The sequence below is a fragment of the Diprion similis genome, chromosome 7, assembly GCF_021155765.1.
Source record: "Diprion similis isolate iyDipSimi1 chromosome 7, iyDipSimi1.1, whole genome shotgun sequence".
In the NCBI taxonomy this organism is placed as follows: Eukaryota; Metazoa; Arthropoda; class Insecta; order Hymenoptera; family Diprionidae; genus Diprion; species Diprion similis.
The window spans coordinates 1,103,840-1,120,779 of NC_060111.1; the positions used below are offsets into that span (position 1 = coordinate 1,103,840).

The 16,940-nt window shown below is 32.2% G+C and overlaps 1 protein-coding gene across 9 annotated transcripts in view; it reads right to left on the reverse strand.

Annotated features, from left to right (window-relative positions):
* Window positions 1–16,940, reverse strand: part of LOC124408260 (rho GTPase-activating protein 21-A) — a 112,651-nt gene that overhangs the window by 86,206 nt on the left and 9,505 nt on the right. The gene's annotated exons all lie outside the window — the stretch shown is intronic.

Sequence of the window (16,940 nt, forward strand, 5' to 3'; positions counted from 1 at the left end):
CGTAGAAAACAATAATTAAGACACATGATAGATATATACCTGTGCGTTATGTAAGTGTGTATTATTATGATTATATAATTTTATGTGTGGTGTAGTCAATTTTCTTTTCGTTTCTCTTTTTATTTTTTCAAATTATTCATTCAAATTATACTTTTTTTTTTTTTTTTATAAACCTCGGTCTAAACAGACCGCTGTATCAAATTATTTTCACGATTCGATGATCTTCATTTAATATCGGAAGAACGGAACGAAATAAATGGTGAAAAACAAAGAAAAAGAGAAGAAAGAAGAAAAATCCAATCCCGTGAAACGTGAAAAAACTAAAAACTTGGCGACAGGAAAGAAGAAGAAGAAGAAGAAGAAAAAAAAAAAACGAACAAAAAAATCATCGTTTCCGAAATCGATTTTTCCGTTTCTTCAACGTTTCACCGTTGGCTGAAAAAAAATAGTGAAGAAAAAAAAAAAGAAAAAAAAAGAAAAGAAAAGAAATCTCGAAACCCTTTCGGTCGTTGAGAACATCGTACTATAAAAAAAAAATCCATGAAAATCTGTAAGAACATTACGAGATGAGGTATACACGGTGTGATAATTTGACGCGTAATTCCCCCCTGCGTACATTTTTACCCCCCCCCCCCCCCCCCCCCCCCCCCCCCCCTCCACCAGAAAACTCTTCCACGTTAATTTCGGCACGACGTTAAACTATAAATATACGTTATCGACGCATGACGTCACGGATTACGTGGACGGTTTCGGACCTTCTCTGTACAGTATACATAATATCATATTACGAAAGGTCGAACTCGAGACTCCCACGTCCGCCTCGGTGACATTTTCGCCACCGCCACGCGCTGACATTATGTAAATTAAATTAAACAGGGGCGGAGGGGGAGGATTTATTGTTTCTCTCTCTCTCTCTCTCTCTCCCCCTCCCTTGTAGTACAATAATTAATTCACGTTATTTGTTTATTTATTCATACCAATTTTACATGCAATTGGCCGGGTACAAAGTTTGGCTGCCGACGATTACGGAGGGTTGGGGCGGGGGGGGGGGGGGGGGGGGGGGGGAATGATTTTTTTAATCACAATATCGGTTAACACGTTTATTGTTATATTTGCATAACAAATACGATATTGATATAATATTTCTCATTGAATTTCCATACGTTGTGCGATTGTATCGGTATACATTAGGGTGTCGCTAAAAAACCGACTAATTTTTTTTTTTTTGAGTCTCGTGTCAAAAAATGTTAGTTTTTGACGTTTTAAGAGCCCACTCCAAAGGACAGCTCAAAAAAAATTTTAAGAGGTCGCTCCACATTTTTTAAAACGTCAGAAATCGTCGAAAATCAAATTTTTTTTTTTTTTTTTTTTTTTACTTGTTACGGTATAATTTTATAGACAAAAAAAAAATAAGTTTCCGAAAGTTTCAGTTCAAAATTTGAATTTTGAAAGGTCGGTCATAATTTTTTTAAATTTTTTGGTGCATTTCTTTAGATTTTTCCGAGCAATCTTTTAATATTCATATTAAAATTTCATAAATTTTTTTCTTTTATTTAGTAAGAAAGAATCGATAACAATACACCACGACATGAATTAAAAATCAAACAAAATACTGGAAATATAATTTTTTTAATTCAATTTTTTGACGATTTTTGAAATTTTAAAGAATTTGGAGCAACCTCTTAAAATTTTTTTTTTTTCAGCTGTCCTTTGGAGTGAGCTCTTAAAACATCAAAAACTAACAATTTGTCACACGAGACTCAGAAAAAAAATAGTCGGTTTTTTTGCGCCACCCTAGTATACATATTTTTTTATCTTCTTCTTCTTCTTAATAGCTTTAAAATCATTCTTTGAAAAATTCATTCCGTCATGAGATGCGGATTTTTTTCAACGAACAATCATCGTTCTTCACTGCAGTAGAATCGTGAAAACTTTTATATATATACAAAATATCTAAGATATACGTACTCTACGTATGTAATTTGAAACGAAGAAAAGTGAAAATTCGTTCAAACCGTGAACAGAAAAGTGTTATTACCAACTTAGTCACTTTACTTTCTCTTTTCTTTAAAACATATAATAACAACAATATTTTTCTTCGGTTATAATAAATTCTCCGATATCTTCGAGAGCAGCCAGACGTCGACGGTAGATCGACCGGTTAACCGCAGTTGGCAGGTGACCACAATGTTGTTGTGAAAATCCGCCTGATTCATCTATAAACGCGTCTAATGACCGCGTGTATAACTATACTTACACACAAGCATTTTTCTTTTTTTTTTTTTTTTTTTGGAAAATCTTAATCAACTGCAGAGAAAAATTCCAAAATTCCGAATTAGGTGATAAAAAAAAAAATTCGGCCACGTTTTCCCTAACGGGGAGGGGGGAGGATTCACTAGATTTTTGATAATTTTTTCAGATTTTAAAAAATGGGCATTCGAAATCGACTAAAATATTTATAAAAAATAAACGGTTTAATATATGATAGAAAAAAAAAAAAAAAATTTAATAAAATTCAGGTCACGTTTTTTAACGATTAGAATGTTGGAAATGATTTTGAGATGAAATTTCGGAGTTTAACGCTGGTCGAGTTGGCGTGGAATAGCCTGTATACACATGATACGTTATTAGACCTGTAATAACCCATATGTATGAATTATTGTGCAATAATCCATTCTTGAGTTCGCGTGTATTTATGTACCTACGTACATGCATGCAGGGATGTTATACGTTATTGGTAAGTGGCCAAAAATTTTCAGCCACAGCCAGCCAGCCAGCCGGTCGGTAACAGCGACGAACTTTGCAAAGTTCTGTCTCTTAAATTACGTCGTATATTATTATAGGTTATAAATAAGCCAGCCGAGTCGATTTGTAAGTTATTTATAATTACCGTTCATTCGAAAAATTATAAACTTGAGATATTATTAATAATTGACTCGTAATAATTTTTAATCAATAAACGAACAGAGTATAGAAAAAAACTAAACATTCCTCGTCAACTCTGTTGGAATATTTTAAACACCGGTTTCAGGGGTGCCAATTTAGAATACCGGAAGTACGATTATACTGTAAAACGATGAATAAATTTCGTCAAATCGTTCATCGAGAATTGTAGTTTCGGTGAAAAAGCAGGACCGAAAGTATTTATTTACATGTATTATGTTTATTAAAATAATCTATCATCCCCTTAAAAAATTTGTTTAGGCCGAAGGAAAGATTCTGTAAAAAAAATTAGCGTTCTATACTAAATACGGAAGATCGCGCTCATTTGATTTTTTTTTTTTTTAACTTTCCTTTAAAATTTTTTTCAATTAGCGAAGAAACAAGTTGTTATAGCGCTTCAATTATTATTTCTTTCCTGACATTTACGTTCAATCCAAAGATCACGATCCATAACACAACGATATATCATCCGGGAATCTTACTCTCCTAAATCAAAAGTTTGTATTAAATTATTACAACTGTTTTGTGATATTGAATTAATAATGAAAAAGTCGTCAGACAAACTTCTCAAACATCAACTGAAGATTCAATATTACAAATCTGTGTCTTCTTAGTGACGTTAAGTGATATTACGATCGATGTAAGGGATAGAAAAAAAATTTTGTTCACGATACTTCCTAAATTTCCAAAAAAACAAAAAACAAAACCAAAGTATGAAAATGAAAAATCAAGTGAGCACGACTTTCCACATAACGTAAAACGCTCATTTTTTCACAAAATCTTTGCTTTTAACCCAAACAAACTTTGGTTAGATGATTCAATGGTGTAAAATCACATATTAATAATATAAAAATCCATATATTGTCCAATAATTGTATAAAAGTGTACAAATCTCGTTCCGAAAATTTGTCCCTATACATATATCTACAGTACGTAAAATCCACATTATATACATAAATAAATTGTAATACGTTGGAGTCTTAAAAGCGGAGATATTTATGGCGCGAAATTCTAAACCCACAGAAACATTCCTGGCCCTCCTGCGAGTGTTTGGAGAGGAAAGGGGGACGAAAACGAAAACGAAAATGAAAATGAGAAGGAAAAAGAAAAAGAGGCTCGACCCGCGTACCGGAGAGAAATTCCGCGTGTAAGAATATCGTGACAGCTGTTTCGCGGGAATTCCTGCCGCTTCGCCGCGGTTCTGAGTAGTAAATCAGTACCGCGATAAAATCAAGTATCCCTATATACTCGTGTATTATTATACACACCCGCATACAATGTAACAATATATATATATATATACATATATATATGTATATTAGGGTGGCGCAAAAAAAAAAAAAAGACTATTTTTTTTTTTTTTTTTTTTTTGAGTCTCGTGTGACAAAACGTTAGTTTTCGATGTTTTAAGAGCCCACTCCAAAGGACAGCTCAAAAAAAATTTTAAGCGGTCACTGCAAATTTTTAAAAATGTCAAAAATCGTCAAAAAATTAAATTAAAAAAATTATATTTTCAGTATTTTGTTTGATTTTTAATTCATGTCGTGGTGTATTGTTATCGATTCTTTCTTACTAAATTGAAGGAAAAAAAATTTATGAAATTTTAATATGAACATTAAAAGGTCGCTCGAAAAGATCTAAAGAAATGCACCAAAAAAATTGAAAAAAAATTATCAGCGACCTTTCAAAAATCAAATTTTGAACTGTAACTTTCGGAAACTTATTTTTTTTTTTTGTCTATAAAATTATACCGTACCGAGAAAAAAAATTTAAAACAAAAGAATCGATTTTTGACGATTTCTGACGTTTTAAAAAATGTGGAGCGACCTCTTAAGAATTTTTTTTTGAGCTGTCCTTTGGAGTGGGCTCTTAAAACATCAAAAGCTAACATTTTGTCACACGAGACTCGAAAAAAAAAAAGTTGGTTTTTTGCGCCACCCTAATATATATATATATATACAGGTATGTTATTTACAGAAGAAAAAAACCAGCCGAGTAAGAAGAAGAAAAAAATTCTTCACTCTCATTTTCAACTCGACGAATTGAAAATAATATATATCTCGAGATACTCGGAAAGGTGAAAATAAAATGTGTATGAAAAAAAATTTGTTGAATTTCTAACCCTATATTAAAAAATATAAACAACAAATCGACTTGGGATTATGAATTCTTAAACAGGATAAATCCTTTCGTAATACGTTAGTTAAATATACCAAAAATTGAATAATACTAATAGAACCTAAAAAAAAAAACAAAAAAAACAAAAAAAAACACCAGATAAAAAATAAAAATAAATTTATGATTTCCGGTGAAAAGAACGACCATATTTTTTCATTCTTTAATTATTTTTATTCTCCGATTCTTTTTTTTTTTTTTTTTTTTTGGAAAGGAAAGAGGATGATCCCGTATAGTCTTAACGACTTGACCCCTGATAGCTGACGATGGCGGATGAGACTGAAAGGGAGGCTGCGGAGGTGAGAAAGAGAGACGAAATAGACAGATCGGACGGAAGTCAACGACCCGGGTTGGCGGCGCGGCGCTGTGGTTCTATAAAGGTGAAGGAAGCAGCATCGAGACGAAAGAGTCGCGTTCGAATGGAGTCGAACCTGCGAACGAACGAGAGTCGCTTGCCAGAGAAGAAAAAACGCTTCGACAAAACGAAACACGCCAAAGCGATCTGAATCTTCTATAACAATAAGATTCTAAGTTGTACGAAGTATGAAGTATGATTAAAGGATAAGATTTGATTTTATTTCACCCCCTCCCCCCCCCCCCCCCTACACTGTAAGGGTTGATTTCAACACTTTACATGCAATTTATCGCATTACGTTGAATACAATAAAAGGAGAAAGAGACAAAGAGTAAAAAAAAAATAGAATGAGAAAATTGTGCGTGCGTGGGGGGGGGGGGGGGGGGGGGGGTGTGTGCTACAACTGCAGGGTCACCAAAAATTTTTGGGAAAAAAGAATTCATGACTTTTCTAGATTTTTCCAGGATCTATAAGACCAAGTTTTTCCTGAAATTTTCCGATTTCTAATAAGTCACTAACAATAAAACCTAAATTATTCGCCAACTAACTTTACATTCGATTCTCGATTCAATTCGAATTGGGGAAAAATATAAGATTAAAAGCAAAAAAAAAAAAAAAAAAAAAAAAAACAACAACAACAAGTCAGTTTCAGCCGATTTGTTTTCTCGACGACAAAAAAATAAATAAATAAATAAAAAAAAAAAGTAAACTTTCAACCTGAAAAAAAAAATCATTTCCAATTCCGATGGTAGAAAAGTTTGTTTTTCATGATGAAATTATATAATTCCGTGACGATTCCGGGTTTTTTATGACCCCTTTTAAATAGTTACTAAGTATAACTATTCGGCACAACGAGTGAAATATAAATAAATATTTTCATCCGAAGCAGAGAAATATTTTGAATGAAGCTATAAATGATTTAAAAAAGAAAAAAAAAAAAAGAAGAAAAAAAAAAAACTTTTTCCGCCATCAAAACTACGTAATAAAGTTAACGAAATTTTGGTTTCGTATAAATCGGTTAATCAATTAATTACTACCGATTCAATCGATTCTCGTTCGATTATTCTTTCGGTCTCGATTAATCGAATGCATCGATTAATTTTATATTAGCAATCTGCATCGTTAGATCCCGCATGACACAAGCTTGGATTTATCTATAATCAGTCAGCTTACGGTTAGACGTTCAATAACGGTATATACAATTTCCAGCCTCAACTACCAGCGATGTTAGCGATTAGCTCGGACAGCTGTCAACTAGCCGGCTTAAGGACAAAGCTGCTGCGTCGTCCTTAAGCTGCTGGTGGTTTCTAAGGAAGGAAGGACCCCACAGGACGACAAACTGACTTGTTGGATATTTAACGATGCGTTGAAAAAAACCAACGACACTACGCAATATCAAAGATCGTTTAAAAAAAGATCGCGATTTATTGTATCGGTGCAAAAGAAAAAAAAAAAAAAAAAAAAAAAAAACAATAAAAAAAAAAACGGAAATTAGTGAGAATAAAACGCGAGAGAATTTCATTTCATATAATGATAATGAAAAATTCAAAAGAACTATATATATATATATATATATATATATACATATTAAATGAATATTGTAAACGAATCTTTACGATAATTAATGATATTTATCATTTTCTCTGAATATTTCTTACCTCGATTCCATTTTCTTTGATTAATATTCAGCGGATTGTTTAACCGCATAATGATTATGTCGTTTATGTTCACCGAACGAATGCAAATGAAAAAAAGTATTTTGCAGAAACAAATTTTGCTCACCAGTCTCCGTAATTTATCAAGAAAATTGTACAATAAAAATATCAATTCATCAATTCACTTGTTAGGCTCCATTGGTGTTTAAATTTAAATAATGAGAGACTCGTTTATAATCTTGTAAACTGATTTTTCAATTCGCGATGATCGAAAAATGTCTTCTCTTTTTTTTTTTTTGTTTTCGATCGATATAAATTTCTCGTGACACGAAAATCTCGTCGAGAGAGAATTAGTCCAACTGCCAGAGTGTAACTAATTGTAAGTCTTCGGAATAACGGAAACGACGCCTGAGGAAGGACTAAATCCAATCCAACCCCCCCCCCCCCTTCCCCCCCTCCTGCAATATGGCGATGACAAACAAACCGCTGGGTACAAAGAGTATAAATACCAAAAATTTACAAATTCGCACGATTTCTCTTCTTTATCTTTCGATTATGAACAATAAGCGCTGATCAAAATCGATAATTTTGAGGTATACAGTAAATTGAAAATACCAGAAAATAATTTATCACAAAGTAAAATCGAACTAATTGTAAACAATTTTAAAAGCATCTGAAACGAAAAGTCTTCTAAAAATTCAAGATGGTGGATTCAATATGCCGAACGAATATTTCAAATTCTTCTTCAAAACCGGGTCAAAAAAATTCTACACAAGGGTTTTTGGGACCGTTGATTCGACTCGAAATCCTGAATTTTTAAAATCTGGTTTCAGCTTCGTATTCAACGACCCCAAAAGCCCATCGACGGAGTTTTTTCTCCGATTTCGATGGAGTTTAAAATTTTACAATAAATTTAGCAGCCTTGATTTTTGTTGCACACGGAATTCCGCCTAACGGTCAAAACTTATCTTCTACACACACGTCTGCGTACATATCTTATCGCAAGGAAAGCGCCGAGTAGGTTTAATCCGATGGGTCAACTGGCGCTGACATGATCCTTTAATGAGCCTTCCATGAGCTTAAGCCAATGTTTTGCGTAGGTTGCAACAACGCGTGTGTATATCTATACGTGTGTGTGTGCCTAATACTGTAGCATAAAAGCGGTGTAAAAGGTAGAAAAAAAGGTGTTTATATGCAGAAATACTTATTACGACGATAGAAGCAGAGGAGAAGATAAGACGATATTGTATACGGGGTATTCCACGCCAACTCGACCAGTGTTAAGCCCCGACAATCTCAAAATCGTTTCATGTTTTTTTTTTGTAGCATTCTATTCGGTGAAAAACGCGACCTGAATTTTTATCAAATTTTTTTTATTCAACCGTTTATTTTTTATAAAATTTGTAATCGATTGCGAATGCCCATTTAAAATAATCTGAAAATATTCTCAAAAATTCAGTGAACGAGACTTTCTTTCATCACTTAATTCGGAATTTAAAAATTTTTAAACCTAAAATGAACACAGGATCAAATCGAAAAGCGTCAAATAAGCGTCAATTTACTAACAAATGTCCAATTTCACCAATTCGACGATGCGCCACTCTAGTTAGTAAAGATAATTTTGGGTTTAAAAATTTCAAAATTCCGAATCACGCGGTAAAAAAAAAAAAATAGAAAAACAATCCAGCCCACGTTTTCCTTAACGGGGTAATAAATTCGCTGGATTTTTGATAATTTTTTCATATTTAAAAAAATGTACATTCGCAATCGTTTTGGAAATATTTATGAAAAATAAACAGTTTGTTAAAAAAAAAAAAAAACTTGACAGAAATTCAGGTCACGTTTTTCACCGAGTAGAATATTAGAAAAAAAAACATGAAATAATTTTGAGATGGTCAGGGTTCAACGCTGGTCGAATTGGCGTGGAATATCCCATATACAATATACACGTTACGTATATGTATATTATAACCCGTTACGCCTCTAGCTAACGGCGATGAATCATTTCGCCTACACGATCTGCCGGAGGGAATGACAAGGAAGGGAATCTCACGTCGAGAGAATTTGCGAAAATGCGCTAAACACTCGGCGCATATCGAGGCAACCAGCGAATCGTCGATTAGTGCGATTCTCGCTGTACGATATGCTCTGACGCATCGGTTTCTCTGATAAAGTCCCGCACGTACACCGTTTTAGCTGTCACGTTACCTTGTCTACCTCCAGCTATATATATTCATTCGAGCAAAGGTCTCGCAAAAGTGTAGTAAAAATGAAAATGAAAATGAAAATGCAAATGAAAGTGATCGTGAACGTTGAAAAATATCACGATTTCTCTAAAAAAAGGTTACTTGGTATCACTTTTGGGAAAATATATACTTTTGATTACGAATGTAATAAGAAAAAAGTTGAATACGACGTGGGGGGGGGGGGGGGATTAATATTTCGTTATTTTAAAATTTGCAAGTTGCATGAACTAAATGAAAAATACTTCTGCTGTTCGAATTATCATTTAATTAAAAACTACGAGGATGTTCAGTCAACGAAATATATATAGTTAATTATATGAAAATTATTTTGTTAATCTGAATATTCTACTTTTTGATCCAATAAATGTTGGATAAAAGATGTAAAATCACGTTCTGTTTGTTTGAAGGAATCTCAGTTAACGGTATTGAATGTTTAGTTGGAAGAATCAGAGCTAAGTCTAATTGTAAGCAACTAATCGTTCGGTTCAGTGTAGTGTTTCAATTATTTGAAATGGTTGAGATAAAAAAAGAAATAAAATTTTTTTGCCCTAATTACTGCAGGTTTGCAGGATTTTCAGTAACGCAAGTAAATTATAATTTTTCGCAAGTCGTAAAAAAAAAGGAATTTACATAGTGAATAAAAATTAAAGAAACTTCAGTCCTGTATTTAAATCACTTTCATTCGAGAATAATAATTGTAAACAAACTACAAATGTTAAATAATTGATAAAAAATATAAAAAAAAAGTTTAAAAATGGATATTTATCGTGTTTCATCTACTTTCGTATGGAATTTCTAGTAGGTATATATCAAATCCCAAACGTAATCTCCCATCATGCCTTTATATTGGATGGGAAAGAGGCTTTTTTTTACTTGATAGATTTGAAAGTGTAATTGTGCGTCAGAATCATCGATACCCGGTGTGATAATGAATTGAAGAGAAGAGCTGGGTGGTGAAAATTACACGAGGCGGTAAACGTTCGTCGGAAAGCGCGGGTTAAAGAGAAGATCTATGAATAGATAAAGGGGCGGTTTGATTATACACAAAAAAAAAGGAGAAGAGGAAGAAGCAGGAAAAGGAAAAGGAAAAGAAGGGAGATTGGATTTAAGGAAAACAAATGGTATTGAAAAAAAAAAATTACCATTTTATAACTTTGGAATAAAAATTATTTTACAAGATCTCAAATTTGCAGAACGTATGAATTAGGTTTTGTTTTATCAAGGCAAATCGTAAAACTGTAAAATAACGATTTTTGAATTTTAATCTATTTTGTATTCTTCAATACAAAGTAGAGAAAGATCGTACAGACGAAGGTGTTTAAAAGGATAAAATCTAAAAAACTATCATCATCATCACAAATAAAACTTTTTTTTTCGAAACTTCGGAATTCAGCGCTTTCGGAAATTTTAAAATTCGTAATTTGACAGAACCCAACAAATTCCCGAAAATAGTAGAATTTTGAGAAATAAGGATATTTCGAAAAGTCTGTATCGTTAAGTATATATATCAAAATCGTGACGAACTTTAACCTTACAAAAAAAAAAAAAAAAAGACGTTCCCTCCGATTCTACAGCCAGTAGAATATATTTTTTCGTGGAAATTCGATCCCTCTCAAGCGATGCATTTTTACCACTGTCCATATTTATTTCCGGCATAATAATAATAATAATACAAACCTGCGTTAATTATACCGATTGTAAATTATCCAACGCGAGCACATGTATATACATATATATATATATATACACCATATAACCCTTCGGAGTGAGCAAAAGAAGGACAAGAAAAAGTAAAATGAAAAAAGAAAATAGAAAAAAAAAAAAGGATAAGCGTGCGAGGGATGAAAGGAATTGGATAAGAATGAAAAACGGAAAAGAATAAACACGAAAGTGTTACAAATAGCTGGATGATGCGAGAGGAGATGAAATAAAACAGAAGTAAAAATGAAAATTAAGCATCGCAGTCGGAATAGTTGAATGAAACCTAAAATAGAAGAAGCGTCTCGGAGAAAAAATTGTATCGCTTACAACATATATATAGGGTGAATCGAAAAAAATTAAAAGAAAAACTTTTGGATACCCTCAAAAATCAAAAATATCGCTGAAATAAAGGTCTCCGTGCAACGATTCGATTTTTTGATAATGCAACAAGTTTTATTGGACGGTTTTTGAAAAATTGAAAGAAAAATTCGAACCATGTCGAAAAAATCTAAAAAAAAAAGACAAAGCTAGTACTTTTTCAAAGTGAGAAAATCGTATAGAAAATTCCGGTCCAAATCCGAGAGGTCAAGAAGTGAGCTGGACCGCGTGAGGCTGCCAATCGTCACCGAAATCTAGGCATAAGTGAGAAGGAATATTATTCGTATAATGAGAGACGACGACGAGGTCTAATTATAATTATCGCATTAGGATCGCAAACGGCTTGACTTGCAGTTTCCTCGAGTTAACGACTATCCTGCAGAGCCGAGAGCGAACGTCTCGAGATCATCTCTCAACTTTTTCTCCTTCATCATCATCATCATCATCTTCTTCTTCTTCTTCGTCTTCGTGTTTCGTAGAGTTGAATCTGTTAACTTCCGCCGGAAGGGCGAATGAAGGGTTCTTTTAAAATTTTAAACCTTACTTCAAAAAGTAAACTAATAAAAATATAATAAATAAGTAGAATTAAAATCATAACGTATATATATATATATATATAACAGTTTTGAAAACAAGAACGCGTTGACGATAAGAAGAATAAGAAGAGTTAAAAACAAAAGTAGTAAAATATCGCAGAATATCGTTTTTATAAAATCGTAAAGATAAAAAATTTTGCAAAAATTTCCAAAGAATCGCTCTGAGCGTTAATTTTTCCTTTTTTCTACGCGCGTGATAACTCGAGCTGGCCCCGAACCAAATTGACAACTTGTTCGTGAAATTTGGCAGAAAAAAACTACAAATTAACATTGCAAAGAAAACAGGTAAGACAATTGTTATATACATACAGTAACGAAGAAAGAGCAAAAAATAAGAAAGAAAAAACTATTTAAAATCTCCTCTCAGTCGCTAAAATAACGATTCGACTGTACGAGCAAGTCGACAGAGGAAAATTATTCCGGTTAGATATAATTTTCTATTATTATTATTATTATTATTATTATTAAGAAGATTAGTAATCTGAATGCAATTTAGACTTGGATGATATTAAAATTGTAATCGTGCGAGAAGAATAATTTTTTTGTTTTCTATATATATAGAAAGTTTATTTTCTCAAACGAATGATATCGAAATTTCTTCGTAGAAATTTCTAGAGAATCTGAGAAAAAAGTATAAGCAAACAAATGAATACAATGTAAAAGAATTTGAGATAGATGAAAAGAAAGAATGGAAAGAAGTTAAATGAAATATTTTTACAGAAGAAAAATAGTTAAAATTAAAACAGCTCCTTGAGCTGCTCCGGGTCAAGTGACAGAGACGAGCCGTTAGTCATTCGATTATTTATAACCGAAAAGCACGCGGAGTAGGTGGAGAAAGATAATTAGAGTATTTGAGGATAGAGAGAAAATAAATAAATACACGAAGGTAAGAGCGGCCGGGAAAAGCGATTGACGTCGAAATTAGAGTGTAGAATTTATGAGTGAATTAACAACTTTTCTCGTTTTCTCGTATTCGTTAGGGGGCGAAAAAAATTCCAAAAGAGCGAAAATGAGAGAATTTAAAAATAACGTGAAACTGGAAATTCCGGATGATCCAAGATTTTTAGTTCTGTGAATTTTTGTCTTGGTTAAATTTCATCGCTTTGATCTTTCTTTGTTTTCGATTTCCGATATTTTTACATTCGGAATCCAGGTCGTTTTGATTTTTACTTTTTCGAATTTTTTTTACACCCACTCGTTGTGTAAATTAAGCTCTCTGTGAGAGTATATTTGAATTCTCGAAATTTTGTATTTCGGAACTTCGAGCCGTCGGCTTTCCGATCATTCTAAACTTTGTTGTCTTTTCAAAGTTTCATTTCTTTACTTCAACTTTCGCCACAAAATAATTCGAATTGGGTTTAAAAACTAGAAAAAAAAAAAAAAAAAAAAAAAAAAATTCAACCCACGTTTTCCTTAACGGAGGGATGTTTTGTGTAATTCACTGAATTTTTGAGAATTTTTTCAGATTATTAAAATTCGGCATTCGTAATCGACTTCAGAATAATAATTATAAAAAATAAACGGTTTGATAAAAAAAAAATTTGAAAAAAATTCACGTCACGTTTTTCACCGAGTAGAATGTTAGAAAAAAACATAAAATGATTTTGAGACGGTTGGAGTTTAACACTGGTCTAATTGGCATGGAATACCCCATATACATTATAATATATTATAAATTTATAATTTCGCCGTTATTTCACCTAAGCGTTAAATAACTTGAATGATACATCATGTAAGTATAATAACTATTCATCGATCCGTAAAATTGAAATGATCACGTGATCCCGATCGACGACAACATAATCATTAATAATTGTTGATCGAGAGTGAAAAAAAAAAAAAAAAATAAAACAAATAAATAAATAACGAGGAAACCAATTCTCGGTTACATTGCCTAAACGAAAATCAATTTCTCTCCGTCAGCTTCAAGCCTTTTGCAGATGATTGATCGATTACGAGTTAAGAATTTTCGGCGCGACGTCGCGCCGACGTGAAGCAGGTGATCGGTGCCAACGATTCTGGAAAAAGGCCAACGCAATTTCTCAAAATTTTCATATTTTCTTCTTTTTTGTCTATGCGATTTTTTTATGTTATATTATCAAACCAGAAAAATGGTGCAACAATTGTAAAAAAAAAAAAAGTCTTCAATCCGTTTCCCTAGACGTACAGAATTTAACAATCAATGCAATTTAATTTTAAAGAAAAGAAAATATACATAAACCGGTTGTACATATAATATAATATTTTTATCAACGTTCAAAACGAAAAAAAAAAAAAACGTTCCAATTATTTCTTTACTGTGTATAATGATAATAACAATAATAACTCGTGTCTAGATCAAAATATCGTTATAATAAAATAATAATTTATAATATAATAATCAATTATGCGAATGCAAGAAGAAGAAGAAGAAGAAGAAGAAGAAGGGAAGGAGGAGGAAGTAAATTCGCAGACGTACAAGCAATTCTTGGCACAAGACGAAGAACTGCACGTAATGCAGTTTAATTATCATTATCATTATCATTATCATTATTACCATTAATGTAAATCTCCTGGCAAATTTCCTAATCACCATGAAAATCCTTCAACTATACGAATGCTGCGTAAATTATTATAAATTAATTTTACTCGCATACATTAATTTTCATACTTAGCTATATATATATATATATAATAAATAAAACGAAATATTATATAATATTATTGAGCCGTGAATATTATTTGAAAAAAAAAAAAAAAAATTTCCACTTTTCTACTACCAAACGTGATTATCGTCGCACGTGTTAAATCGGTGTCAATCGATATTCCATAAACTGCAATTGACTCGCGAATGACCGAATTAGGTCAGACATCAATTTCAAGGTCCGAATCGTGAACGAGCGAGCAAAGATCTGCTCGGAAGATACCCAAGACTTTATAACAGAATACACTCTATATAAACATACCTATAATAATTTCACCGAGATGATTTAGAGATATGAAAAATCGTTTATTACTATTATTATTATTCTTATTATTTATCTATCAGCAAAATTATTTAGTACAAATTTAAAAACTTACGGGAATTTACGAGATCTGTATACTGACGATATAAAAAAAAAAAAAATTCCTTGAATAACTGAGTAAAAGAAAAAGAGGGGGAAGAAGGGGGAGGACAAAAAAAAGTTTAAAATTCTCATACGAACGTTGCAAAAAAATTTTCACGTTACCCTCGTTCATTTATCACGATCTTATATGTTATATTGGATAAATAATGTTTTCCAATTTTTTCCCCAAATTTCATCTCCTTCATCGCGTATGATATTATTATATATATATATATATATAACGTTGATAAATCATTTTTATCGGAACAGCCGCAGCACGCGCGTGTTTCAAGAATCGAGAAAACGAGATCCAATTCTTTTTCGCCGCGGGAATTTGTTAAGTATATATATATGAAAAAAAAAAGTTTACAAATTCAAGACAACTCGTGGGATGGCAGGTTGGAGTTAAGTCAGAAGAAAGCCGAGAAGAATAAAATTGACAGGTAATTTATAAAGCGGGAGAAAATCACGATTGTTGTTAAATCCAAGAATCAAGAAAAAAAAAAAAAAATCTTTAAATAAAGAATGTATGAATAACGCACTAATAAAATTATTAGCGATTATCAAAGAAATGTGCAAAAATTGCGCAAAATAAATACATCATAAACATAAATTTATACATTAAACAACAGTAACTTTTTTGAAAAAGATATTAATTAATTCACGTTCAGCTTCACTCGAGTACCGCAGCGACTGCGTAACAAACAAAACCGGAAACTGTTTCAACAAAGACAAAAATTATCTAAAATTGTGTAGAAAACTTCATCTTTTTCTTCTTCTTCTTCTTAATAGTTAATTATAATCATTCAAATACTTGTTGTTTCCAATTCAGTATAAACGACATCAATTTCAGATTTTTCACTCCAAGATTTAGACCTCAATTAATCCGATTAGTCGTGCGATTATAGAAGCGTCTCTAATAAATTTCAAGCGACTACCAGAGACTACCGCGCTGAACATATTGCAGATATATATAATAAAGATCGATAAATCTTGATCAAGCCTCACACGATTGATTTATTCGTTAGTCTCGTCTCTCATAATCCAACGTTATAGCTTCAACTTCTCATATATTTCCTTCCTTCTTTTTTCGTCTTCGCAACGCGATATAAGATAATAATAATAATAATAATAATAACAACAACAGCAACAATAATAATGACGATATTAATAATCATAATAAATTGTCGATGAAATACATCATCGATGCAGCAGATCTCATTACGCGTATCTCTAATTATCTCGTCAGAGCTGCGGAGCAGAGGGAAAAAAAGGAGAAAATGAAATGAAATGAAATGAAAGAAATGAAAGAAAGAAAACTGCGAACAGCAAGTGACCCTGGCGCAAATTTTATACTCTTGTCAAGTCGACCCTCGAATAGATTGGCGGAGATGCAGAAAATACGGGAGACAAGGAGACGTCCTTCCTCCCTAACGATGAATTTAAAACGTATTTGACCATATATATATATATATATATATATATACAATATACAACTAGGGTGGTCCCTTATTTAAGGTGTTGACGAATTTTTGCCACCACAATCCCCCAAATCAACATGAAATAATTAGAAAACAGTTACCTAATTACTTCAGATTTTTATCTCAACTCTAAGAAAATCCGTTTTTTGGTCGAAGTTTCTTATGGAAATAAAATGGGAAAAACTTTTCTTTCTCAGTATATATTTTATTGTAAAAGTAATAATGTTGAAAAAAAAATTTGTAACCGTGAGGTTTTAGTCGGCATTAGTGCTAACGTTTGGGAAAAAATTCACATAATCATCTCACGCAATCTCGACGAATTGC